A 26059-nucleotide genomic window follows, 5' to 3' on the forward strand; every position below is an offset into this window, starting at 1 on the left:
AGGGAAAACTCACAAAAGGAATTGAAAGGGAAAGGGGGAGGAGGAGAGGAGAAGAGATGAGGGGAAGGAAAGGAAGCCAGGAAAAAGCATAAAGCATAATTTTTGAGCTTGAAAGAAAAGGAAAAATGAACCTAAGAACCCAGAAGAATGAAGCCATTAAAGAGATAGCCCCCCAAAACATAGAAAAAGATGTACTAAAAGAAATGGGAGAAAATAATTTCCTCTTTCTTATTATCTCTAGCTTCCTCTGTTATAATTCTCTTAGGACCATAGAATGTTGTTAGAAATGCAAGAAACATTTCAGAGTTTCTGGCCCAAACTTACCATCTTACCTTCCCAGTCCTCTGCATTTTTGTATGTGAATAAACTAAGGCCCAGAAAGAAGCAATTTGCCTGAGGTCATACGCCTGGCCGGAGCTGGCCTTGGAATTCAGCTTCCTGATTCTCCATCAAAGGCTCAATGCTCTATGCCAGTGGTATTGTTTGTGAATGCTATCCCATACACAAAGAAGGAATGAAGGAGTAAAAATAAAACCAAGGAGGAAAAACAAAAGAAAGGGACCCAGCTTAAAGATAAAGTATACCCTTAGATCCCTTCCTCAAGGACACCAGGACTAGCTCAGAAAACTAAAGTTCCTATTTGATTTGTTATTCACAGGATTGTTACAAGAATAAAACAAGATAGCATTTGTAAAGGGCTTAGCCCAAAGTCAGGCACTTAGTAGGGCTTAGTAGACTGGTTCCCTTCTGCCCTTCTCCATTTACATTGAACAAAAGGGCAACTGCTTGGTTATAGGGAAAAGAGGCTAGAATTCAAATCACCACTCTGATATTCACTAGCAAATCATTCTACCTTTCCAGACCTCCATTTCCGCATTTGTAAAATGAAAGAGCTAAACTAGAAGAGCTTTAAAATCCTCCCAGCTCCAAACCCCATGAAAAGGACCAATGTCCCTACAGCTTTATTTTACATGTGACGCACTATTGTTATTTGCTGGGGGTGGTGGAGGAGTGGTGTCCTGGCACACACTCTTTGTTTAGGGGAATCCCAGAAGACCATGGGAGAACTGAAAGATTACCAGATTGGAACTAAGTTCCATACAGCTCAAGATACCCCTAGGCATGACACTAAGGCATGAATACAGGCTGGGAGAACCACTGAAGCAGATGTGACACCTGAAATAACAGGTAAGGAATTCTATGGAGCAGCGACAGCTGGTTGAGATTCTAAAAATGAGGTACCTTTTGTTCACAGGGGGAAAAAAAAACAAAAAACGTGTTTAATCTGATTGGTCAGGCAGCGTGACCTATAACAGTTCTATCCCAGTGCCTGGAGGTGAAGAAAGGGTCCTGTCTGGTCAGAATCAGAGAAAGAAACAGGTGATGGATAGCTAATGACTGGAGAAGAGAAAAGATGTCTGGATCAAAGCAGGCAAGGTTTGAGTTGGACTTTGGGATTCTGATGCATTGATCTGGGCAAGTATAATGTTAATGGGATAAGATCTTCCCCATCCATTAATAGGCCTACCTACCCAACTGTGATACATCCTGTATCACAGAGCCTATAGGGGGAGGGGAGATTGCTTAGGGGAGGAGGCTTGCTTGTAGAAAGGCTTTCACACCTTTTGCTAATTTCTAATTAGGCACTGAATCCTAAGGGTTGTCATGCCTTCTGGTACTGAGAAGTATATATATACTCTGAGTTGGTATTTTGCTTTGAGGGCTCATTTGTGAAAAGGATTTTGTGATTCCCTGGTGGAGATTCTGAGTGGCTGTATGTTCAGAACTCCCTAACTGCTTAAGATGTAAAGGTTCTCTCCATCCAGGGATGTATGTAAAGTGTATAGTTGACTCAGGCAATTAGAGCCCTGTCTGTTGGTCTTTATTTCTCTGCTGGTATTTTCTCTGAAGTTCAGGGTGCCAATTTTTCCCCTGAACTAGTGAATATAATTTTTAAAAGATTATTGACCCCTCAAACAGCTATCTTTCCTAGTAAAGCAGATTTAAGAACCTGAGCTAGCAGCCATCCTGGGTATGCCAGTGTGGTTGCCACTATAGCAAGACTGAGTGAGCTTGTCAAACCTTCTACTGTAGAGAACATCAGAATGAAAACATGTTCTTCATCCTCTACACATGACTTCCTAATTTGTACTAGTCCCAATCTATAGTCTGTTAGGTTTTTGTTTTCTTACAGTTGAATCAAACCTATAATCTAGTTGGGAGGTCTTCCTTATATGTAACATAAATCCCTCTTGCTTTAAACAATTTCCCTTTATTTAATCTTCCACATATGAGAACAATCAACTCTTTAATATTATAATAGATAACATCTGTATAATAATAATAATTTGTTGTTATCCAATCATTTTTCAGTCATATCTGCCCCTTCCTGACCCCATTTTAGGTCTTCTTGGAAAAGATACTGGAGTGATTTTCCATTTCCTTCTCTAGCACATTTTGCAAATGAGGAAATTGAGGCAAATAGGGTTAAGGGATTTGCCCAGGGTCACATAGGCCTGACTACAACTGTCTTCCTGACTCCAGGTTTGGCATTCTATCCACTGATACATAATAATAATAATAATAACTATTATTTATATCATGTGTTGGGCAACTAGGTGGCACAATGGACAGAGTACCTGACTTGAAATCAGAAAGATTCAATTTCATGAGTTCAAATCCAGACTCAAATACTCACTAGCTGTGGGACCCTGCACAAGTCACTTAACCCTGTTTGCTTCAGTTTCCTCATCTGCAAAATGAGCTAGAGAAGGAAATGGTAAACCACTCTACTATCTTTACCAAGAAACCTCAAAATGGGGTCAGAGATAGTTAGACACAACTAAACAACAGCAACAAAAAAAATTGTTAGGATTCACCAAGTATTTTACATAAACTTTCTTATTTGATTCTCACAACGTCCCTGTGAGATACATACTATTATTATCACCATTTTATAGATAAAGAAACTGAGAGTGCTCTAAAATGAGAGGGTTGAACTGGATGTCCTCTTGGATCCCCTATGGTTCCCTTATCAAGGAACTGGGGGGAGGAAGTGCTTTCATTCCATAAGATATTTTACCCACTGCTCAATAATCTCTGGAGACTGTCCACTTTATAATTTTAATATTAGTTTCATTTTTTAAAAAAAAGAGTTTCTCTGAGTCACAAAAAAGAAAAGTTGTATGTAGACTGGATTTTTATGATATGAGAAAAGTAGACTCACAGAATGCTGGAAGTGGAAGCAACATAAGGGATCTCCTAGTCGAGATGATTTTAGGGTACATCGAGGCCTAGATTACTAAATGCAGGGTCATGCTTTCTTCTTCCTCAAAACATCTTCATGGTGGATTACATCTGTAGAGACTGGCAGTGTAGCTCCAACCAAAGAGCACAGGATGGAGTCAGGACACTTGGCCCTGTGTCTAGACTCTGCCATTTAATAGAGTCATTAGATTTAAAACTGGAAGGGACCTTAGAGACTCATTTAACAGATAAAGAAACTGAGTCATGCCGGATGTTAAGTGACTTGCCCAGGGTCACATGGCTGTTGTTGTTGGTGATGGTGGTGGTGGTTTGTCTTTTATTTTGAAGAGGATCAATGAAATCACAGGTGATGCCTTGACTCATGGGTAAAAATTGGATTTAAGTGAGGCAGAGTTGCATAAAGTCATACTCAAAGAATCTTCAAAGTCCAATGGCAAACTAAAAGTCAAGATGCCTGGCAATGGTCCTTGATGCAATGGATAACCTTGATGTCTTTGATATCTGACTAAGTTCCACAGTGCCTGCTTCAGCCAGCTTCATGGGCATTGAAACAAACCGTCAACATGGCTAATATGTATATGAAGCAGGACTTGAATCCAGTTCTTACTGATTCCAAATCTAGTGCCCTATCTACTATGCTATACCATCTATAGTTGGGTGACCTGGGCAATTCACCAAAGCTCTGAGTTGAATTTTCCCATCTGTAAAATACTAATAACAGCTAATAACAATCACTATTGATTAGAGAGATGCAAATTAAAACAACTCTGAGATACCACATCACCCCTGTCAGATTGACAAAACAGGAAAATGATAAATGTTGGAGAGGATGTGGGAAAATTAGGACACTAATACATTGTTGGTGGAGCTGTGAGCTGATCCAACCATTCTGGAGAGCAATTTGGAACTATGCTCATAGGGCTATAAAAATGTGCATGCCCTGTGATCCAGCAATACCACTTTTAGGTCTGTATCCCAAAGAGATCATAAAAATGGGAAAAGGACCCATATGTACAAAAATATTTATAGCAGCCCTTTTTGTGGTGGCAAAGAATTGGAAATTGAGGGGATGCCCATCAATTGGGGAATGGCTAAATAAGTTGTGGTATATGAATGTAATGGAATACTATCTTACTATAAGAAATGATGAACAGGCAGACTTCAGAATAACCTGGAGAAACTTATATAAACTGATGCTGAGTCAAGTGAGCAGAACCAGGAGAACACTGTATACAGTAACAGCCACAGTGTTCGGTGTTCGATGACTGACTTTGATAGACTTAGCCCTTCTTAGCAATGCAAGGATATAAAACAATTCCAGAGGACACATGATGGAAAATGCCAGCCACATCGAGAGTGCAGCAGACTATTTTCTTTTTTGTTCTGTTTTGTTTTGGGGTTTTTTTCCTTATGGTTTTCCCCATTCATTATAAATTCTTCCATGCAACATGACTAAGGTGAAAATGCATTTCATAGGAATGTATGTGTAGAGCCCATATCAGATTGCAAGTCATCTAGGGGAGGGAAGGGAAGAAAATTTAAAACTTATGTGAATGTTGAAAACTAAAAATAAATAATTTAAGTTTTTTTAAGAGGACAAATAATAACCACTGCAGTATCTGCCTTATGACTGTTATGAGGATGAAATGAGGTCATACATGTCAAGCACTTTCTAATGAAATATATGAGCATGCTATTATTATATGGCCTGACTACAGTAATCATACAACTTTTAATCTTCTCTTTCCCAAGCTAAACAATCACCCATCCTGTAGCCTTTCCTCATAGGCCTGATTTTCCATTTCTTTAATTTACCTTTTTGACATTTTTCTGACCCCACTCCATTTTTCCCTTTAAAAAATTGTCATGACCTAAAAATCTTTCCAACTCTCTAATAATGACCTGACAAATCTTAATTACTAAGAGCCCTTTCAAGTCATACTCCTTTTAATATATCCAAGCATCATTTTGGCTGTTCTGCCCCAAAAGCAACAGCAGTAGTAAGTTGTTGATTTATATTCAGCTATGACCTCATGTCTTTTCTTCCCCTATAATCCATAAAATGGAAGACCATGCTTGTCCAGATTGCCAATAAGATAAGAGAAATTGCATCTATTGCTTGCCCCTTTTCCATGTGGCTGCCCATCACTCATGAAAAAAAAAGCTACCCTGATGGTCATTATTTACTCTCCACAATCCCAAACCCTTTTCTAGGCTAGCAGCACTCTGTTAGGCCTTGATGTTATGACCCAGGATTGTACCAGTATTTTAGGATTACAATGAAATACAAACTACATTAGAAAGCTGATCGATATCTTAGGGTCATAGAGTTAGAGCTGGAAAGAACCTCAGAAAATCATCTTGTCTAATTCTCTTATTTTTACAGATAAGGAAACTGAGGTACAGGGACATTAAGTAACTTGCCCAAGGTAACACAGATAGTTCATCTCAGAGTTTATCTATTTGAACCCAGGTCCCCTGACTCCAGAACCAATGTTCCTTCTACTGTCCCACAATCATGTAATCTAAGATTTTGAAGTTGACCCATAGGGTCTTTTAATTCTACCAGTGTATGCACACAATGCCTGGCACATACTAAACACTTGATAAATGCTTGTTAATTGGCTGACTGTTGACTGGCCACAGCCAAAGGATTCATCATGGCCAATCTCCTGGTGGTGAGCCTTTCTATATGTTGCTATACTGATCTTTACCCAGAACTGACTCAGCTCATCCCTAAAACCATGGCTGGCGCCTTTCTAGCTTGGTAGAACCTACCAGAGCTAGGGCTTCACTGACAAAGTTCCCATAGAGCGCCCCCCAAGAATACTGGGTCACCGCTAGGTCATGATGAAGCATTAGAGAAGAGAAGGATTCCATTTTATGCCAAAACACAAATTCACCCCATCATCAACAACAACAGCCTCATTGGAGACCTCCAGTGAGCAGGAACTTACTAACTCATAAAGAAGTCCAATTCAGTCAGTTAGTCAATAAACATTTATCAAGTACCTACCGTATGCCAGGCAGTGGTGTAAGTTCTGGGATACAAATGGGGGTGGAGGGGTGGAAACAGTACCTACTCTCAAGGACCACGCAATCCAGCGGTGGAGATAGCATACAAACAGCTACATACAGACCAGATAAACTAGAGAGAACCAACAGATTAAAGGCACTAGCATTAAGGGGACTTGGAAAAGGATTCTTGGGGCGGGGAGCCAAGGGACAGAGATGAAGTGGGAGAGAATTCTGGTATGAGGGACTGCAAACAAAAATGACCAATCAGGACATGGCATGTCTTGTCAAGGGAACAGCAAGGATGTCAATGTGTTAATGGATCCCAGAGAACATAGGCAGGAGTAGAAGGTGCAAGAATACTGGAAAGGCAGGAGTGGAGGTAGCTGTAACGAATGAACTTTAATAGCTAGGTACATAGGAATGTGATTAAGGCAGCAGTATAACAATCTCTGATGTAATAAGGCATCACATGATGTTTTTGTTTTTTGTTTTATTTTTCAACAGGGGAATGCCTATGCATGTGGCTATATTTTATGTTCTAGGTACAGTTATTGCAAATTGACTAATGATTTCTTCTAGTTATAATCCAAGGCAGCACTTATGTTAAACTGACATTATTTTCAAGGTGATTTCCTTCCCTCACCCCACTCCCTTCATAGAACTGCTTTCATCCAATACAGACTTCTCCTGGCTTCTTTGGCTTCTTCAAATAAGTGACTAGTACAGAAATGTTGCCCAGTCCCTTATGTTCTGTTAAGGAATAAACAGAATTATATATTTAAATGAGGAAACTGAGCCCTGACTTGCCCAATGTCAAACGGGCAGTAAATAAAGGAACTCAGTTAAATCCCAGGTCCTCTTACTTCAAACTCTGAACACATTCCACTCCCTTGTTCCACTCCACACACATGGTTTGAAGGGGTAGTACATTCTAAAGAAATAGTCTGAGACATGAGAGGCAAGAGACCTGGGTTTTAGTCCTGGTTCTACCACTGACACTTTCCAGGAGATATGCCAGGAGCACAACAGAGGCCTGTATAAAATGTTTGTTCCTCTGACCAGGGCCTTTGACACTGTCAGTGGTGAGGGCTTGTGGAAGATCATGGCAAAATTTGTTTGCCCAGAGAAGTTCCTTAGTATTGTATGCCAGTCCCACAACAGCATGTTTGCATGGGTAAAATAGTATTTTTAGGCAAACATGCATTTGGAATTTGAACAACATGGTCAGCAAATGGAGAGATTGTGAATGCTGCAGATAAGTTCATTTACTTTGGCAGTATGCCTTCCTTGGATGTCTACACAGATGAGGAGGTTGACCCATGCATTACCAGACCTAGCTCAGCGTTTGAGAGGCTCCAAAAGAAAACGTGGGAGAGGAGAAGTATTAGGCTGAATACCAAATGGAAGGTCTACAGAGCCATTGTGCTGACCCCATTGTTGCATATCTGTGAAACCTGGACAGTCTACTAGCACCATGCCAGGAAACTGAATCGCTTCTACCTGAATTGTCTTAGGAAGATTCTAAGGTAAGATGCTGAACACTGAAGTCCTTTCTCTAACTAAACTGCCAAGTATTCAAACTCTACTGCACACAACACAAACTCCAATGGGCCAGCCATATTGTTCAAATTCCAAACATGTGTTTGTCTAAAAAATTATTTTGCAGAGAATTCACAAAAGGCAAGAGCTCACATGGAGGTGAGAAGAAGCGATACGAAAACAGTCTCAAGGCCTCTCTAAAGAACTTTGGAATCTATTGTGGGACACAGAAGACACTGGCCAGCATGACACGCCTATATCAAAAAAGGTGCTATACTCTATGAGCAAAGCAAAACTCAAGTAGCTGAAAGGTGAGATGGGCAAATTGAGACATTGCCACTCCAAATGTCCACCACAACTATTTGTGCCTGACCTGTGGCAGAGTCTTCTGAGCTGGCCACAGTCAGACGCACTGCTGACAGGTCACATACCCTGACCCTGACATAATGATGTCATTTTGGTCCTCTTCAAGCATGAAGGATGACAGCTAACCACTAACTCATTGTGTCACTGTCTGAATCGCTACTCTCTGGACCTTGGGATTCTCATCCACCAAATGAAGAGCTTGAACTAGAATCTCCAAGATATCTTCCAGCTCTAATAGTCCATGACTTCCCTGGGACCTCTTTAATTATAAATTTCCAGATTTTACATGGGCTTTCCTAACCACTTTAGTCTGTTGATTACACATGATTTTCTCTATAAAGACACAAGTGAAAAAGGCTTTAAAAAAAACCTTCTACTTTTCCTTCATGCTCTTTTTGAGCTTTACCATCTTTTTTGGGGGTGGGGGAGAAAGGGTGACATCAAGTTTTCCCTGATGCTCCTCCTGTGCCTGTGTAAAAAAAAAGAGGGGGATTGGAAGGGGGGACAGGGCAGGGGAAAGATAAGGGGAAGTGAAGGAGAAGGGGAAGAGGAAAAGGATGGGGAAGGGGAAGGGAAGGGAAAGAGAAAGGGAAGGGAAAGGAAGGTTTTTACAGCAATTTGAGGTATCTAGGGCTAAAGTTACACTACCTTGAGAATTAGCAAGTTGTCTATCTCTGGAGATATTCAAGCATATCCCGGATGGTCACCTGTTGGGGATATTGTAGAGGGAATCCCCGGATTTAAGTTATCAGGTATCTCTGAGGTTGCTTCTAGCTCTGAGGACCTGAGGCATGTAGAAATTAAGGAACTTGCTAAAGATCACAGGGGCTAGTTAATGACAGAGTCAGAGTTAGTGCCCATCTCCTGATTAATAGCGCAATGGTCACCCATTCCACTCTACCATGCACCATGGTGTTTAGTGAATCCACTTTTTAATTGAAGGCTTTCTAGTATTATTCCAGGGAGGGACTGTGACAAAACAGACTGAGTACTGGGTTAATCCAAGAAGACCAGGATTCAAATCCATCTTCTGACACTAGCTGCATGACTCTCCCCCTCCTCCCAAAAAGTCCTTTAACCTATATGTAGCTCAGATAGCCACCTAGGCTATATCTACTAAGTCATAAATGGGCTGTTGAGTTGAGGTTGGAAGTTCCCAAGTTGAGGCCTTTAATCTTATTTTTACATAATTCTATTAAGATCCTAGATATTAAGTTTGAAGAGGCCTCAGAGGCCATCTAGTTCAACCTCCTCATTATTTATGACTGAGATAACTGATGACTAGAAAGGTTAAGTGCCTTCCCCAGAGCACACTGCTAGCTAAGGGAGACCTGGGACATGAACCCAGAAGCTCTGGTTCCAAAACTAACATACTTTCTGTATGTACCATTGTACCATTCTGCCTCCCACATCAATTCAGCCTGCAGCACTGTAGTATTGGGCCCATAGCCTTAGTACTTCTATCCTAGTTCCAATAAATATTTAGGAATTGCGCTTCCTTCTGTTGTTTCTTGAAATTGGGGTTAAAGCTGGGAAGCATCTCAGAGATCCTCTGGTATAACCCTCTCATTTACAGATACAGAAACAAAGTCCCAGAGATGTTATACGTCGCCTAAGATCACATACGTTACTAGCAGGAGGAACCTACACCCTCTGACTCTAAGGCAGCTAGCTGGCATAGTGCACAGTGATGGGCCTGGAATCAGGAAGACTCATCTTTCTGAGTTCAAATCTGACCTCAAATACATCCTGGCTGTGTGACCTGGGCAAGTCACTTAATCCTGTTTGCCTCAGTTGCCTCATCTTTAAAATGATCTGAGAAAGGCAATGACAAAACCCTCCAGTATCTTTGCCAAGAAAACACCAAATGGGGTCATGAAGAGTAAGACATGACTGAAAAACAACTCAACAACAGCCTCCCACTCCAGATTTGGAATTCTTTCCTCTGTATTATAGTCTTCCCTTTAGGCTACAACAACAGAATCATCCTCTTACTGTAGTAACACAGCTTCCCATAAAAACCAAAGAGAAAAATGGTAAGAACGAAGACTTTACGTAAACATTGTATTTAGTTTATTTTAGGTCCATGTTCTGCTTTATTTTAGATCTCAAACATGTGGTCTCTTCTTATTTTCATGGCTGATAGGTTATTCTTTAATGAAACCAATTTTCCAAAGTAGGGCATAGGGAGTGGGCAGAGAAAGAATAAAAACAGAAACTTTGTCACAGCATGAAACAAGGTCCAGGACAGCTAAGAAAAAAATATAAGGGGCAAAAAAATCAAGGCACTTAGGAATGTGTGTGTGTGTGTGTGTGTGTGTGTGTGTATTTCTGGGTCTGTGTGTGCATATGTGTGTGTGCATGTGGTACCCAAAGAAATTGAGGAAAAGGGGATGTGGAAGGAAGAGAGCAAACTACCCAATTGAAAGGAAAAGAATTCTCCCTGATGCCTGGTTAATGAAACATGAGTCCTTTGTGAATGCTCTCCTTGCATTCCATGATTACTGCATGAAAATAAGAACCTGGAGAAGCAGAGATTAAAGAAAAAGAGATGAATGGGCCCATGCACAAAAGCAATGAACTCCATCAGGAAATAGCAAGTGTGGAGGGGAGGAGGAGTGGTAAGGTAAGGAACAGAGCAGGAAAAAGGAAATGGGTTATCAAGTGGACAGGGTGTCAGTTTGTAAAATATCTCTTTAAAAGAAAAGAGAAGAGAGACAGAAAGATGCTATGGGGAGAGACATCCACAGATTAAAATAGAAGAGATGAGATAAAGGCAAACAGAGACAGAGAAACATGCACAGAAATGGAGAGACAGTGAGAGATACAGAGGCAGAGCTAGTGAAAAAGACAGAGTCAGAGAAGAAAGAGAAGGAGTTATAAAGAAAGAGGTGAGAGAGAAACAGAAGAAAGAAGAGGATGTTGTTTTTCAGAAAGCATTTTTTCCTAGTGAAATAGCTGCTCTCATACCCTTCCCCATCAAACATACCCCATAGGAGGAAATTAGACTTAGCACAATACTTTTCCCCTATCTCCCCTCCCCCAAACTCCTCAACACACACACACACATACACACACACACACACACACACACATATCTCTGTAAGAGAAGTTTAATTTGTAAAAGTAGAGTGGAATTTAATGGAGTTTTACGCTTGTTATCATCTGCATTAAATCATCACTCAGGAGCAAAGGCTGACAGGCTTAGGGGGAGAATATGGTGGGCACAACAGGAAATGAACACGTCATACCTCTGGTACCTGGTTTCTGATTTAATTTTGCCTCTGAACAAGCAGTAGCTTGAGATTTGAAGGAAAAGTACAAAGCTCTACACACTTGTGACTTGGGAAAGCCCCTGCCCTCAAAAGCACCTGGACATGGTTAGTTATCAAAGCCCAGTTTGTTTTCTGAGGTGTTGACCAAGACTGTTGGAGTGGACAGCTATTGGGAACCAAGGGCCCATGTATGAGAGATGGGCATTTATATCAAAAATCAGAGACTGTTGAGGGCTGGAAGGGAACTCAGAGATGTATCCAGCTCCTATATTTTACTGAGGAGAAAACAATCTCAGAGAGGGTTTTTTATTTAATTATACTATCATGGAAAGAACATTGAATTTGGAATCATAGTCCAAATCTCATGCCTGCTAATTACTACCTGCATGAACTTGGGGGAAGTCATTTTACTTCTCTAGAATTCAGTTTTCTCACCTGTAAAATTAAAGGTTTAGCTAAGATGGTCTCCACCTCTGAATACATTATCCTATCTTACCATGACCATTCCTTCTTTTGCTCATTATGATAATCAGTTGCTGTTTGAAAGACCCTGAGACAAGTAAGGAAGTATAAGTAACACTGGCTTATTGTTGAGGCCTAGGTTCCAGTCTTGACTCTGCCACTGACCACTTGTGGGACCTTGGGCACATTACTTCTTCTCTCCCATGTGCCCTTATGGCCACTCAGTCACCATGCTAGTGCAGACCCTCACCACCTTTCATCGGAACTATTGTAATTTTCAGCTAGCTGGTCCCCTGCAGCCAGCCTCTCCCATATAACTTCCACATAGCTACCAAACAATGACCTTATGTATAAATCTGATCATGTCAACCACCTGCCCAAGAAACTTCAGTGGCTCCCTATTTATTGCCTCTAAGATAAGATACAAACTTTTCTGCTTATTATTTAAAGACCTTCACAATCTGACTCCAATTTATACTCCCAGTCTGATTTCATTTTTACTCTCCATCAAGCATACTTCCAGAGGAGGCTAGGTGGTGCAGTGAATAGAGCAATAGTCCTTGAGTCAGGAGGACCTGAGTTCAAATCCGGCATCAGACACTTAACACAAAACTAGCCGTGTGACCTTGGGCAAGTCACTTAACCCCAATTGCCCTACCTTCCCCCCTCCAAAAAGCAAAATATATATATATATATATATATATATAAAACCAAAACCAAGCAGAAAGAAACATAATTTTGGGGTCGCTAGGTGGTGCAGTGAATAGAGCATCAGCCCTGGATTTAGGAGGACCTGAGTTCAAATCCAGCCTCAGACACTTAACTAGCCAAGTGACCTTGGGGAAGTCACTTAACCCCAATTGCCTTACCCCCCCAAAAAAAAGAATAATTCCAATCAGATTGCTCATCTGAGGGGTACACAGAAGAGCAGGTAGAGCACTAAAGTTAGGAGTCAGGAAGAACTTGGTTCAAATTCTATTTTAGATTAGCTGTGTGGACCCTGGGCAAGTCACTTTAAATATTTCTGTGCCTAAGTTTCCTCGTCTGTCAAATGAGAAGAGTTGGACTCAATGGCCTCTAAGATCCCTTCCATCTGTGATCCAAGGAATTTTTAAACTATGACTGGCTTTTCCTTGCCCATGAACCTTCCCTTACGGAGCCCTTCTCCTTACTCGGACAGAATCCTCTAGCTATTCACAGAAATCCCCTGCCCTCCAGTACATGACACCCAGAGCTTATTTGCTGTCCAATGGATACACAGGCTCTCCCACTGAGGCATCCCAACCAAACAGTCCTTACTGCCAATACTTTATGCTCTGGACCTATCCCTCTCCTCATCAAGGAAAACTTACTTCAGGGTCATTGACTTAGCTAGCTATCCCACTAACGGAAGGCAGTGTTCTGCCTTGACGAGAAATTAGGCTACCTGGTCCTAATCCCAATCCTGCCACTAACTCACTTCGTAACTCTGCCCTAGTCAATACATACAAGGGAAGCTTGGTGAGATAGCCATTTGGCTGGTTTTAAAAAATGCAGAATGCAAGCTGACTATAAATCAACAGTATAATATGGCAGCCAAAAAGGCTGATGCAATCTTGAACTACATTAAGAGAAGCATAGCTTCTAGAAATCAGGAAATGAATGCCCTATGATATGGGTAGCTAGTCAGCAAAATGGATAGAATGCCAGGCCTAGAGTCCAGAAGTCTTGAGTTGAAATTCAGCCGCAGACACTCACTGTGTGATCCTGGGCAAGTCACTTAACCCTCTTTGCCTCAGTTTCCTCATCTGTAAAATGAGCTGGAGAAGTAAATAGCAAACTACTCCAGTATCTTTGCCAAGAAAACTCAAAATGAGGTCATGAGGAGTTGGACACGACTGAAACAACTGAACAACAACAACAATAAGTCCTGTTGTATTCTTCCCTGGTCAGAAAGCATTTAGAGAATTGTGTTCACTTCTAGGCAGAATCTAGGAACAACATTGAGAAGACACAGAACAGACAGAGGAATCGAAAACAGGATGGCAAGGTGTCTTGGGCTAACTATTGTGATTTGATGATCAGTTGAGGGAACCGATGGTGTTTAGCCTAGAGAAGTCTTTGGGTGAAGGGAGACAGGTTAACTCTCCTCACATATTTGAAAGATGGTCACATGGAAAAAGAACATGCTCTTTTTGGTTCCATAGGGCATAGACAGAAGTGATAGATGGAAGTTGCATTAAGTTAAACTAAGTCTTAACATGGGGGAAAACCTCCTAACAATTAAAGCTAGACAAAAGGAGAATAAAGCTGCCCCAGAAGACTCAGGAATGTGTCCCCTTTTATCAGAGGGCTTCAAGAAAAGGCTACCTAATCCCTTATTGCAGATTTTGCAGAAGACACTGGTCTGTTTTTGGTATTTTTTTTTCAAGTGTGGGTTACAATAGATAGCACCTGAGAAATCTTCCATTTCCTTAATTCTGTGATTCTGTAATTATATCTTAATACATTTTTAAAAGATTTAGAGAATTAGAAACACCGAGAACAATTTATTTCTTTTCTAAGTAATCTTCTACTGTTACCAGTCTTAATCTTTTTCTTTATTACTTAGTCTCCTTTTAAGAAAAACAAATTTTAATTATTCCTGAGACTGAGTAGACATTAGAACGGTAGCAAAGGATTTGTGTAAGGAATTTGTGGAAGACATGGCTGGAAGAGTGGATAGGGGCCAGATTGTGGGAGAGCTAACAGATTGTTAGACAAGCTAACAGCATCTCAGCTCCTATCTCGGCTGCAAAGCAGAAGAAACCTAGAGTAAAAACCATGTGTGGAGAGTAATTCTTAGAGAAGTCCTGCTTCTAAGCAAAGACCCTTGGGTCAGAGACCAAAAGAAATCAGGCTGTGATAAAAAAAAAAAAAGCTAACTAATAAACATATGGCTGCTCTTTATATTCAAAGATGAGGTTGCAGATGGTGACCATGGGGAGATGTAGCTACAAAAACCTATAGATGACCATCAGTCATATGCACACTGTGCACACATAAAAGCTACCCTTTGGTTGACAGATGCAGTGTTATTTTCAGAACCTGGCCCCATTTGATGCTCAGATGAGGGGGCAGATTAGGTCACTGATTGTGCTGTGGAGTTTGAAACTGATTGAAGCATCAGTGTATTAAATCAGCTGGGGCTTTCCTGCTGCTGGTTGCCAAATCCAAGCATTGGGTTCCTCCCTATTTCCCAAATTTAGTTTCAAAGGCCGATCTTTTTTGACCCACATACCCAACTAGCACAGCAACCAAAGGTTGGCATTTTCATGCTACCAGATGCTGTATTTATTTGCTGCTGTTATTGTTAGGCATACTTTAATTAATCCTTTATTTTAATTGATGATTCATTTTAATTGGTGTTTCAATTTAATTAAAGTCTTGTTCTAATAAGGTGTCTTTTTTTTTTGGTCACTCTTCGTCAAGTGCTCATACATAAAGCAAGAAGGAAAAAAGAATTAGAAGAATAATCCTGAAGAAGGAAATTAATCAATGACTGTTGAACACAAATTAAATACCTTTAACAAAGAAGCTAACCCAATGCTGGTGCAATGGTTTATTCCTTTGGGTTCCCAGGGGTGCATGTCAATAAAATAAATCCATTGATTTAACCCCTTTTCCCATGCAACATTCTCCCTTAGGTTTTAAGAGTTGGGCCATAATATAAAATGTCTCTGCTTGGCTCAAGCTCTTACCTAGGACTTCTTGAACTCCAACCCCACCACAGGTAACTATTTGATGCAATTTAAGCAAGACATGGTATTAGGCACCATGGGATAAAAATATAGGGGAAAGGGAAGCTTCTAATCCGGGGTGGGTAACCTTCGGCCTCAAGGCCACATGTGACCCTCTAGGTCCTTAAGTGTGGCCCTTTGAATCCAAACTTCACAGAACAAATCCCCCTAATAAAATAATTTGTTCTATAAAACTTGGACTCAGTTAAAAGACTGCACCCAAGGACCTGGAAGGCCACATGTGGCCTCGAGACCACAGGTTCCCCACCCCTGTTAAATCTAATCTCTTAATAGGGATCAAGTATAAATATAAATCATCACCCTTTTCACCCAGTGGAAATTTTCTAAAAAATAATTCTACCCTCCCCCTCAGAGTTATTGATGTATAGGGTAGGGAAGGGATTGGGGAGAAGGGGAACTTGAGGTTTCTAGGTAAGAAGGCTCATTGCCCTTTCTCATGGCTCTTCTCACAGCTCCTGACATCATGCATACCAGTAGCTCAGACAAACTACTGATATTTTGATTCATGTATCTGATCTATTGGCTTCTCCCAAGGGATTGTGATTGGTGACTCCTATATCTCTCTGCATATGGTTCCTAATACCCCGAGATCCATTGGTCCCCCAGGTCGGTATCTCAAAATTTCTTCTCTCCTTCTCTCTCTCTCTTCCTCTCTCCCTTTCTCTTTCTCCTTCCCTTTCTCTCTCTGTCTCTCTATCTCCATCTCTGTGCCTCTGTCTCTCTCTCTCTCACACACACTCAGAATTTAAAGAAGGAAGGCACTAACTGTGTCTCTGCTGAACCCTCTCATAACAACTGTGGTGTTAAATACACCATTCTTTCTGGAATCCAGTCTCCTAGGAATCCAGTTTCTGTCCTTGCCCATTTAAACAATTCTGGGTGATAGGGCACATTGCCATACTTCTAGCCCTTTCTATGCCTTCTATGTTAATAATGCATTGCACCTGGCACAAATGGGCTGACTTTCCTTAGGCTTTTCACGCTCCTGTATTTGTCTAGGGGGTGTTTGCCATGACTGCTCAGCACTATCCAAGCTTAGACATCTAAAGGACCTGAGGACTCCTCCCTAAAGGGGAGATATGAAAATGAAACCTCAAGTCAATACTTACACTGGGGTAGATATCCCATAGTTCCTCTAAATAAGGATGCCTGCTGACCCCCAGTGGCACTTAAAATCCAAATGTTTATGTGGAAAAATCACACTTGATAAAAGTTTATGGAAATAATTAACAAAATCTATATGCTGAGGCAATATCTAAGCAATGACCTAAGGTCACTCTTTTAAGTAAAATTATATAAATGTTTATCAATAATCCTCATTTCTGCTGGTTTTCTTCACGATTTCCAATAATTCATCCACAGAAAACACAAACTGCAGAAGTCTAGAAATAAGTTATTCTATGTCCAAAGATGCTAGAGGAACCCCAGGCTATAACCTTAGGTCCAGTTCCCTCCACACCAGAGTGAAAAACACTTAGATCTGCACGTAGGCAGTCAGACAAGAAGACTGACAGAGACAGAGCAAAAAAAAAAAAAAAAAAAAAAAAAAAAAAAAAAAAAAAAAAAAAAAATATATATATATATATATATATATATATATATATATATATGTAAAGACAAAGAAAAACAGAGACAAAGAGAACTACAGAGAAAGAAATCAGTAAGGAATGTTCCAAATGAGTGGTGGAAGGAGGTTAAGATGAGGAGGGGAAAAAGAAGAAACTAAACTCCTCCCATATAGTCAACTCAAGACAAAAATCAAAATGGGGGAGAGAATACACTGATGATCCCAGTATATACATTATAGAAGCATTAAGAGTATTCAAAGCAGGGATGCATTGGAGCCAACTCTGACTCAGAGAGCCAACTGTTAAATTTTCAGTGTGAATATTTACACCTTGGAAAATTGGCAAAAATTACACATCGGGGCTTGATTTATTGTTTTGTTGATTTCTACTCTTAAGAAAGTGATGGAGAACATGTCAATAATGAAGATTAAACTTAAAAGTGTGTCATACTGGGGATGGCTAGGTGGCACAGTGGATAGAGCACCGGCCCTGGAATCAGGAGGACCTGAGTTCAAATCCAGCCTCAGACACTTAACACAAAAACTAGCTGCATGACCTTGGGCGTCACTTAACCCCAATTTCCCTCCAAAAAGTAAAAAAATAAAATAATGTATCGTGTACATTTTTTTCAGAGACCCAATTGTTAAACATTTACCTGATAATACCTGGTTAGAAGCAAACTTAGGTAGGTAAGAACTTACTTTTTTAAGTTCCTCGAGGGCAGGGACAGTATTGTTTTGTTTTGTTTTTATCCTTCTATCCCCAGTGCCCTGCATACAGTTGCAGATAATTTTTTAAAAAATATTTCTCCCATCAATTCTTTCCTCCTCCTCCATTCCCATCACTACCAATTTAAACCAAGTCCTCATCACCACATGCCTAGATTTTTTAACTGATTTCTCTGACTCTCCTTCCTTATAATTTATCCTGTATGGTACTTCCAGGCTAATCTTTTCTTTAATAATTAAATTTTCTTTTTTATTGCTAATTTAACTTAAAAAACTACTTTTAACATGTTATTCCTCCGCTCATGGATTTTTAATGATTCCCAATTTCCTACTGCATCTAATCTATATTCCTTTGCCTGGCTTTCAACATTTCACACTCTGAACTTGGTTCTTTTTACATCGCAATCTAAACCTTCTGCTCTAGGAAGACTGGCATTTTCCTGAATATGCCAAGGTCATTCAGCAACCTTGACCTCAGTTTCCTCATTGATACTAAAGAAACACCTAAAAATGGGGTCCCCTCTCTGCCTCCTACCCATTCTCAAGGCCCAAATTCAATCCTTATTCTCACATAACATCTTCTTCAACTACTCTAATTCTTGTTTATCTCCCTCTCCCCTAAACTCCTATCGCATTTACCACCTGTACCACGCAATTTAACATCTGGTTATATAATATTGATAGTCCTGCTGTTCTCTCCTTTTTTTTTCCTTGTGTGGATATTCTTATAATTCCACCTAGATTATATTCTCCTTGAGGGCAGGGTCTTTATATTTCCCATAGTGCCACACACACAGCAGATATCTGATAACTGCTTGTTGATTAATTGATTCATAACTAACAGAAGAAATAAAAAACCCACAGGTTAAAGAGTCAGATCTCCAGTGATGGGACAGAAATGAACATTTCTTTGTTGCTCAGAAAGCAAAATAGCCCAAATCTTCTCTGTGTATTTCTGTAGACTTGCCATTTGAGTCCACACAAAACTTGTGTGGGTTCTCAAACGTCCCTAGCAAATACCCACATTCACCACGTATTTGTGAGGAATGAGCACAAAATCCCCTTATTACTTCTCCAACTGACCTCAGATCCTAGGGATCAGGATAGACCTGCAAGTAAACACCTTTACACTTAGACCACTCTGGTTGTCATTATGCCTGGATCCACAACCATCTTTAAAAAGAGGGCACAATATCATCTGATTTCAGAGCAGGGAGAGATCTTGGGAATTGTCTAGTCCAAGGGTGGGGAACCTGTGGCCTCGGGACCTCAAGTAGCCCTATAGGTCCTCAAGTGCAGCCCTCTGACTGAATCCAAACTTCACAGAACAAATCCCCTTAATAAAAGAATTTGTTCTGCAAAACTTGGTTCAGCCAAAAGGCTATACCCAAAGACCTAGAAGGACACATGTGGCCTTGAGGCCACAGGTTCCCCATTCCTAGTCTAGTCTCACATTGCCACTAGCAAGTTTATATCACTACTATGTGTTTACTAGGGCCATGAGATCCCTGAAGATCTTGTTTGGATTATGAGAGACAACTAGGTGGTGAAATGTGCTTATAGTCAGAAAGACCTGAATTCAAAGCCTGTCTCAGACACTTATTCCTTCTGTGACCCTGGACAAGTCACAATCTATGTATCAGATTCCTCAACCACAAAATGGGGATAATAACATCACCTACCTCCCGAGATCGTTATGAGAATAAAATTAGATACTACCTATAAAGCACTTAGCATAGTGCCTGGCATTCTGTACGTGATATATAAATACTAGCTATTATTATTATTATTATTATTATTGTAAGTCTCTTATGCCTCCTGTTTAAACCCACTCAAAGGGCATGCTAGAAATTAGCCCCCCTTTCTTGCTTGGATTCTCATATAACTGACTCCCCATGCAGCAGCTAGAGCAGGTGTTTGGCTAGGTGAGATGATCTTGGGCCTTGAGGCTTCTGGCTGCTTTTTCTGTTTTGTATTCCTCAGTGAGTTTCTGCATCAGATACCATCAACAGGGGAACAGTGTGAACCCTAGCCTGACTTGCCAAAAGACATGGACCCAGAGGGAGTTGTTTGGACAGCACAGAGCCAAGGTGAAATGTGAAATGACAATTTAGCAGTCCTGCAAACTGCTTCATGTTCTGATGGTTGTCTCAAATTCCTGGGAGAGTATAATCATAGTAGTTGCTACTGCTTTCTGTTAAGCATTTCTTTTTGTGTGAAAGAAAAGAAAATACCTGCCCCATGCCTTATTTACACTGTTTGAACTTTTCTACTCCCCTTTTTTGAGAGACTTTAAACATAAGCCAAAGGTTTAAGTAAATCTTTCTCTTGGCAGCAACAGCCATTTCCAGAAGCCAATAAAAGGACTGCTTTATCACATACACCTTCCCTCCCCGCCCAAGTCTTCCAGCACTGGGCAGAAACAGGGCATCTGTGTGACAGCTCCATGTCCCCCATTACATAGTAACGTTCTCATCTCCCCAACTCTTCCCCTAGGATGTACTCTCTCTCTACTTCTGCCTCATAGAATCCCTAACTGCCTTCAGCGTTTAATGCCACCTTCTCTAGGAATCTTATCCTAATCTCTGCCCCCAGTTGCAAGTATATTGCCCCTCAGAAATTACCTTGGATCTACTTTTTTTTTTCCTTTTTGGAGGGCAATTAGGGTTAAGTGACTTGCCCAAAGTCACACGGTTAGTAAGTGTGTCAAGTGTCTGAGGTTGGATTTGAACTCAGGTCCTCCTGACTCCAGGGCCAGTGCTCTATTCACTGCGACACCTAGCCCATCCCTTGGACCTACTTTTTAATGTGTTTTGTATTCACTTTATCTTTGTGTGTGTTCTTTCCTCCATTAGATTGTAAATTCATTGAGGAAAAGGACTATTTCCGTTTGCCTTTGTCTCTCCAGTGACTAACACATAGTAGGTAGGGGCTTGATAAATGCTTATTAGGGTGGCTAGGTAACACAGTAAATAGAGCACCGGCCCTGGAGTCAGGAGGACCTGAGTTCAAATCCGACCTCAGACACTTAACACTTACTAGCTGTGTGACCTTGGGCAAGTCACTTAACCCCAACTGCCCTGCCTTCACCTCCCCCCAAGCCAAATAAGTAAATGCTTATTAAATTAATATATCAATGAATTAGCAATGGAGAGGAGATTCTTTTATGGATTGGATTAGAAAGGGACTAGATGATCTCTCAGGTCCCTTCCATATTCCATGATTCTGAGATTAGAAGAAGGGAGAGAATATAGGGGAGGAAGTTAGGAGAAGTATCTGATATAGACCCATTTTCACAAGGGGCAATTTTTCTGTCCTTCACTAGAGTGAAGTCACTAAGCTAGCCCTACCCTTCCCACCCCCACCGTTGCCCTCCAGTGATAAGTGAGTCAAAATGCCAGCCTCTCTGCTGCTTCCTGTGTGAGCTACAAGGCTGTTGTGATAGCCCTAGGGGGAAGCCAGGGCTTCCATGGAATGTTATATAGAACATCTGCTACTGGGCAGAGATATTTCAATATCACTGAAGAAGCACTAGATTAGAAATCAAATGGCTTGGGTTAAAGTCCTGACCTTGTCATTGAGTTTCTATGGGACTGTGGAAATGTCACAACCTCAAGGTCTCAGTTTCCTTATCTGTAGAACAGAGATAATAGTGCCTCTCTGTGTCTTCTTGAGACTTATTGTGAGTCTCCATTGAGATAACAGATGCAAAAGCAAAAAGAACCACACAGACATTTGCATACGTATATGAACAAAATGGAGAAGGCAGGATGGAATAATGGAGAGAACACTGGATATGAAGTGAGTAAGAGTGAGGCCTGAATCTCTCCTCAGACACTTACTAGTGGTGTGATGCTGGACAAGTCACATAACTTCTCTCTGCCTCAGTTTCCTCATCTGTAAAATTAGGGAATTGGACTTCAAGGTCTCTAAATCCCCTTCCAGTTCTAAATCTACAATCAAATAAACTTTCATTCGGGGTCAGAAAGTGCTGACAAGTTCTCCAGAAACAGAAAGGCTAACTTGGTACCCTTGTCAGTCCTACACTAACAGAATTATGTTGGCCTGCAAATTTCGCTCCCTACCCCACTGCCTAACACCCCCTGTTAGTGCTATGCAGGCATTTCCCATCATTTGTCGTGAACGTTTCTTTGGGTTATTGACAATCTGTAGACCCTATAGTTCTAAAACCAGTGAGGCCCAATGGGTCACTTTTGCAGGAGTAAGTTATTGGCCCTAGTGTAACCGCAACTATGATTTGCAGGATAATTGATGGGCAGGTGTTCTGGTCTTGTTCTTCGGATCCTAGTACTCAGACTTCTGAACTACAAATCTTTTTTCACGTCTAATCTCCTTTCAAGAGTTTTCATTTCCAATTCTTTGGAGCAAGCCTATGCCTGGATATTCTCAAACCTCCAACAGGACCATATTTCACAAGCCACCATTTACTCCAGCCACTATTTAACACCATGTTGGAAAGCAGCCATAGTGAAATGGAAAGATTATTTTATTTGGAGTCAGACGATCTGGGTTCAAACCTCAACTTTGTGACTTACTACCTGTGTGACACTGAGCAAGTCTCCAAGTCTCAGTTTCCTTATCTATAAAATGGGAGTGATAATATTTATTTATATTATTTACTGCAAAGAATTGTTGTGATGATTAAATGATGCAATATATTAAAAGTATTTAATAAGATATATAAGCTTTATTAAACATATTATATATGTTATATATTATATATGCTATATTAAACATATGTTTAATAAGATAGATATAGATATAGACATAGATATGCATTTCAGACAGTGCTGTTGCTATTGCTGCTGCTTTTGCTGCTGTTAAAGTCAGCAATATCTAGGTCCCCATAGGATTCCACATTCAACGTATCCTCAGCAGCAGGCACAGCAGGCACAAACAGGTAAAACTGTCTCAGCAGACAGGCTAAATTGGGCTGAGAGTAACCAAGAGGCCTCAAGCCCTTTGGTGAGTTAGGAGAATGTCTATTCCAAGCATGTAAAAACTACATTTGGAAGAAAGGACAGATAAGAGAAATTTGTTCCAATACCATGAAGATGGTGGAAGCAGACTCTGTAGAGCGCTTAGAACTTTGTCAGGCATCTGGCATTGAAGATGCCAAGGGCATCTACTGCATTCCAAGACATTGCCAGCCACCCTGACTTTTGTCTTGCCACTGGACTTCAATAACTCAGGAAGAGAGAGTGAAGCTGACTCTCTCTTTGTGCATCTGTCTTCACTTAAATCCAATTCACTTGCTAGTCAGGACACCACCTGAGATGTCATCCATCAGTCCTCTTCAAAATGCAGGACGGACAACAGAACATACCTTTACCTCCCATTCCTGATCTCTCTGAGAGATACTCAGCAGAAGAATCCCTGAAAAGCTTCTTTAAGCTCAATGTGAGCTAAGACACATTTTCATGGAATTATGGGACGGCAAAACATCTTTTAAGAAAAGTTCATTCTCCTGTCCCTGGACTCATTGGTCTTCAAACCTAAAACCCACTTCAGGAAGCTCATAGATGGGACCACAAAAGGTCCCTGCCCAAGCTCCACTTAATGGATGTATTTTGGGCCCTCCTGGCTCAGAGTGAAAGTCAATAGTAACTGTTTCTCTTCTGACCAGCAACCCTGAGGGTCTTCCCCTCCCAGTTTGATTTTGTTTTTCTTTTTGCTAATTGAAGGGGACCTCCCTTGACTCACTTCTTTACCTCACTCTAAATGAGAACGTGAAAGGTCTTAGCCTAAAAGGGCCCATTGCATCCTGGGACATCTCCAGTCATCCTGATGAATATCTGGTCACTGGACCCAGATGGCTCTGGAGGAGAAAGTGAGGCTGGTGACCTTGCACAGCCCTCCCTCACTCAAATCAAAGTCAACTGCAAGTTATGTCATCATTTCCCTGATGTCATGGTCCTCTTAGAAAATAAAGGACAAACACAAAAACAACTTATTGGTCTTACTGATACTGATCTGAGAATGCCCTTCTTCAATAAATTATCTATTATCTTCTATTATTTTATTTTCTTCTATTACATTATTCTATTATCTTCCAAATTGTACTTGGCAGTGTGGATACAGAGACAACAACAAAATCATCTTTACTTTCAGGGACTCGTATTCTACACTCATTCTCCCCCTTATTGTTTGTATACATCAAGCTGCCCCTCCCCAAAGTGTAAATTCTCTGGGGACAAGAGTTGTTTTGTTTTTTTCACATCCGTAGTTCCTAATACAGTGTCTGGAATATCATAGTGGGTAATATGTGCTTGAATTGAGTTGAATGAATGAACAAATAAACAAATGAAGAAATAAATGGTACCGGGTACTTGTTTCTATTAATTTGAAGTTTGTGGCATTTTCTTTTCCTTCTGAAAGATAAATCCTTATATGGAACTGGATCTAGCCAGAGGTTTTTTCCCCATCATTAGGACTGACAGGTTCAAGAAGCACTTGACTAATGTCTACACAGTTTGAGAAGAAAGGTCACAAGGAGACTAGGGGAAGAATGAGGGACAGAGGATCAAGAAAAGGAAATAGGTTAATTCTCTTTCCCTGACCACCATCCCATCCCCATCTTTGCCTTTCCTCATTCTCATCCCCATTATGAACCCTCACCTTCTAAGACATTATGGAAAGGTTATAGAAGCTAACATATAACCATTAATGTCAAAGGTAGGAGGGCATAGGCACATGGTGCACTTTCTGAAGTGTTTTTTAATCCACTCAGAAGCAGTAGAATTAAAATGAAAGTTTTCACAAAGGAATTGAAACCCCAGTCATCTGATGTCATCATCTCTCCCCTCTAATCCAACTAGCTATGTGACCTCAGGAAAATTTCTACCTTCTCTAGGGCTCTGTTTCCCATTCACAAATGAAAGGGTTTGGATTAGATTATCTCTAATGTTGCTTCCAGCTATAAAAGTCTATGATTCTGCAATATTATTCCTGCCAGTCTTTTCTTCAGCAGGGAAACATGGGTGTCACTCTGAAAACCATTTCTGAATCAGGTTACCCAAGCCCCTAGGCTCATTAATTTCTGTGCGTGCCAGTCTTCTTTGTGTTTACTATGTAAACAGGTTTTAAAGCATCCTTTTCTGTGTTTTCTGTAAACACACAATAGCTTCCTAACTAACAACCCCAGACATCAATGAAAGCCACTTTTTAACAGATGTTCAGCCATAATTACCTGGACATAAATAACATACTCTTTCTTTGAAATTCTGCATCTATCTCATCCACAGAATGTCCAGTCACAGAGCATCCTAGCTGATTTGATAATATTTGAGTGCCTCCTGGAGACTCTGGAATATCTCAGCCACATACTCAAGAGAACCAGGGCCACAGACCTCAGAACCTGCTGGGTCTTTGCCTTGAAGACCTGCTGCTGCCAAAGGCATAACTACAATGTGCTTTACCACAGGATGGGGAAGTTTAGAAGATCTTTACAGCAACATCATATGAGATGGAAAATCACAATTTAGAAGGGCATCTATGAGTTAAAAAAAAAAAAGGATGACTAGACTGGTAAGAACATCCATATTTCCATTGACAATGCAACCATGTCATATCATCATCAGTTGAAGAAATTGTGGGGTATTTAGCTTTATTAAAAAAATAAAAAGAATATGGGGTAGGAGTCAAGACCCTATCATTTTCTTCTGTATTGGGGTTGGGGGGGGGGGAATTAGTCTTCCCTGGTCAATTGATGTAGTCACAGAAAGTAAGCAGAGATAATGAAGTTTTAATATGTTAATGAAGTGAAAGGCACGTCTCAGTACTATTATTTCTTAATAAAGTGTGAAAAAGTTTTTCTGATGGAATTGGAAGGGGAGCTTGGCACCTGACAAGTCCTAATGATAGTCTGAGCTAGAGGCAGGGAGCAACCTTAAGCCAGGTGACCCCGGCATCTTTACCAAAAGGCAGCAGTGGGAACAGATTGCCATCCCCCTACCCTGCCTCCCATTGGTCATAATATTTTTCATCAGTGCTACTCAGCCGAGAGGAAACTGCATCCAGAAGCAAGCAGAGACACA

General features: G+C 40.7%; 1 protein-coding gene and 1 long non-coding RNA gene across 6 annotated transcripts in view; one reads left to right on the top strand and one right to left on the bottom strand.

Annotated features, from left to right (window-relative positions):
- Positions 1–17281, top strand: part of LOC138177507 (uncharacterized) — a 133569-nt gene extending 116288 nt beyond the window's left edge. The window contains exon 2 of the long non-coding RNA XR_011172520.1: positions 17229–17281. This is a non-coding gene — a long non-coding RNA (uncharacterized lncRNA). The remainder of the gene's footprint in view (positions 1–17228) is intronic.
- Positions 1–26059, bottom strand: part of EPHB1 (EPH receptor B1) — a 763406-nt gene that overhangs the window by 620850 nt on the left and 116497 nt on the right. The window lies entirely within an intron of this gene.

Source organism: Petaurus breviceps, unplaced genomic scaffold, assembly GCF_028583685.1.
Source record: "Petaurus breviceps papuanus isolate PSGF00001 unplaced genomic scaffold, PetGlider_PUasm1.0 90424, whole genome shotgun sequence".
In the NCBI taxonomy this organism is placed as follows: Eukaryota; Metazoa; Chordata; class Mammalia; order Diprotodontia; family Petauridae; genus Petaurus; species Petaurus breviceps.